Here is a 3,649-nt window from a genome sequence, read left to right as displayed (position 1 = left end):
CGACCCTCAAGTGTAATATTGCGATTATACAACAGTTACCCTTAAAGGACCACTTCACCACTTTTCAACCTATCTTCATATAATAGGTCCTCAGTAATAATCATGATAAAATGGCACAATTTTCTGCTCAGTCTGTGTTTCATAGGAGGGCTGTGGGCAGTTCAGACACCAGTCTGTGTCTCATAGGAGGGCTGTGGGCAGTTCAGAAACCAGTCTGTGTCTCATAGGAGAGCTGTGGGCAGTTCAGAAACCAGTCTGTGTCTCATAGGAGGGCTGTGGGCAGTTCACACACCAGTCTGTGTCTCATAGGAGGGCTGTGGGCAGTTCAGAAACCAGTCTGTGTCTCATAGGAGGGCTGTGGGCAGTTCACAAACCAGTCTGTGTCTCATAGGAGGGCTGTGGGCAGTTCACAAACCAGTCTGTGTCTCATAGGAGGGCTGGGGGCAGTTCACAAACCAGTCTGTGTCTCATAGGAGGGCTGTGGGCAGTTCAGAAACAAGTATGTGTCTCATAGGAGGGCTGTGGGCAGTTCAGAAACCTGTCTGTGTCTCATAGGAGGGCTGTGGGCAGTTCAGAAACCAGTCTGTGTCTCATAGGATGGCTGTGGGTGCGTGCGTGTAAGACCATCATTTGAACAACGAGTGACACTTTGTCTTTATTTTTCAATGCTCAAACAATTGGAAACAAGCCAGTCTTTTCTTGCCTTCTTGGGCTCAATTCTTTAAGCATTGAATTTGTATTAAATTAAACTACTTTTTCTTACAACTGTTCTAATGTATTCAATTAAAAAAATGTTCTCAAACTTCTCAGTGAGTGCAAATGACTTGAAAACAAACTGTAAAAATCCTCAAATACCAATACAATGCTGCTGATACTTAATCATCAATAAACTCTGAGAGTGTAACACATGGAAACAAATTGACCCTTACAGGTCTGTAACTCAGAGTGTAACACATGGAAACAAATGGACCCTTACAGGTCTGTAACTCTGAGAGTGTAACACATGGAAAACCAAATGGACCCTTACAGGTCTGTAACTCAGAGTGTAACACATGGAACCAAATGGACCCGTACAGGTCTGTAACTCTGAGAGTGTAACACATGGAACCAAATGGACCCTTACAGGTCTGTGACTCTGAGAGTGTAACACATGGAACCAAATGGACCCTTACAGGTCTGTAGCTCTGAGAGTGTAACACATGGAAAACCAAATGGACCCTTACAGGTCTGTAACTCTGAGAGTGTAACACATGGAACCAAATGGACCCTTACAGGTCTGTGAAATGAAATGAAATGAAAAGAAATGAAATGATTACTATATTTACCCAGGGTATCTGGGCTAAGCTCAAGAACTTGTTTCCAGCCAGGCCCTGCTCATAGAACACATTTCATCGTAGTGGTTCAATGCCTTGTTCAAGGGCACTTCAGCGGTGGTAATTTTAACGTGTCAGACCGCTGATTCGAACTGGCGACCTTCTGGCGTATCAAGACCGCTCCGCAATCCGTTCGGCCACCGCTGCCACTAACTCTTAGAGTGTAACACATGGAACCAAATGGACCCTTACAGGTCTGTGACTTTGAGAGTGTAACACATGGAACCAAATGGACCCTTATGAGTCTGTAACTCTGAGAGTGTAACACATGGAAAACCAAATGGACCCTTATGGGTCTGTAACTCTGAGAGTGTAACACATGGAAAACCAAATGGACCCTCACGGGTCTGTAACTCTGAGTGTACCCTAACAGGTCCATTTGCTTCCATTTGTACACTCTCAGAGTTAAATTTACATTGATTATACAATATAAACTGGGGTCTCAGAGATAGAAATGCCATTAAATGGGGGTCCGTACCCTGTTGCATATCAAACTGGGGGTCCTTCTCTTATGGGGGTCCTATCTTTTCAAATGGGGGTCCACAGGCTAATACTCCATTATGGGGGTCCTTGACATGAAAAGGTTTGGGAACCACTGTGCCTGTCAAAGGGTGCTAAATGGAACCAAAAGTCGCTATTTGCCAAAAAGCACTAAATTGTTTACACGTTAGTCATGCCAGATAACATAGATGACTTAATATGCTTCTAAATTCACACTTCTATTTTTATCAAATAGGGCTTCAAAGATTCAGAATCAAACTTACAATTTAGGCATTTAGCAGACGCTCTTAATCCAGAGCGATTTACATTAAGCAAGAACAAAAAGCATGGCAATAAATCACATACATAAAAAGTAGTTATCATGAAACATGCGTAAGCTAAGAACGTATGTGGAATATCTATATAATGAAACTATACATATAAACTACATACTATACTATACTATACTATACTATACTATACTATACTATACTATACTATACTATACTATACTATACTATACTATACTATGGATATATACTATAAAGTGCTATGACTACTTAAAATGCAATTCTAGTGCTGTCTCGTAACATGCTATAAGTCTGTTTAAAATACTATCTAAGTCTATACATAAAGTGCTATCTAAGGGGGTAGGGTAAGTGCTACGGGCCATGATGGAGTCTGAAAAGGTGGGTTTTCAGACTACGGTGGAAGATTGGGACTAATGGGTACATTTCAAACGAAAGCACAAGTCAACGACATGACATCAGCTGCCATTTGTTCCTGTTCGCGGATGACTCAGCCGTGCTGGTCTCGGACATGCAGGGACAAATTTCAGATTCAAAAGGCCCTCAGCTCTGACCTCGGTATAATCTGCACCTGGGTGGGCTCACTGATAACAAACTTTCATTACACCTGGGAAAAACTGAATCCATTCTTTCCTGTGATATAATGGCTACCAAAAAGGTCAACCAAAGAACAAGATTCCTGTACAGGATCTCCTCACTGGTCAGGAAAAATACCTCGAAGACCCTAATCCTGTTAGGGCCCTCATACAAGGTATTCTCTTTGACTGCATGCACCTCATGGTACCACAGCACCTCAAAGGCCCTAAAACAAGGCTCCAGACATCCCAAAACAAACTGGTCAGGCTAGTGAGGCTACTACTTGGCCTCACTTCCAGAACCCATACCTCACCCCTGCTCATTTTTTACCGTTGTCCTTAATGTCAATGAAGTCCACAATCACAACACCAGAGGGAGTTCCACGGCTCAAACAAGGGGTTAAATTAATCTTGCTACTATGCCACTAAAATGTGGAACGCCCTACGAACAGCTGTTAAGAAATGTGAATCCCTAGACTCCTTCAAAAGACTCCTTCCCGCCCAACTCCTATTATTTTTCTATACTGTACAATACATGTTTTCCCTGTTTTTCTAACTTTCTATATACATTTCTATATTTGTATGTCTTTAAATGTTCCCAGCCTGCCGGCACATGCCGGCGCCTTCCGGCACCTGCCGGCACTTCCGGCATTTGCCGGCGCCTGCCGGCACCTGCCGACGCCTTCTGGCACCTGCCGACGCCTTCCGGCACCATGCCAGCATATACCGGCACATGCCGGCACCTGCCGGCACATGCCGGCACATGCCGGCACCTAACCCCAACCCCTACCCTAACCCCCAACCCTAACCCCCAACCCCCAACCACAACCCCAACCCCTAACCCCTAACCCCCAACCCCCAACCCCTAACCCCTAACCCTAACCCTAACCCCCAACCCTTATGTAAACAAGTC

This window comes from Electrona antarctica (genome assembly GCF_951216825.1).
Source record: "Electrona antarctica genome assembly, chromosome: 7".
NCBI lineage: Eukaryota > Metazoa > Chordata > Actinopteri > Myctophiformes > Myctophidae > Electrona > Electrona antarctica.
Note: the sequence above shows the minus strand (reverse complement) of the source record.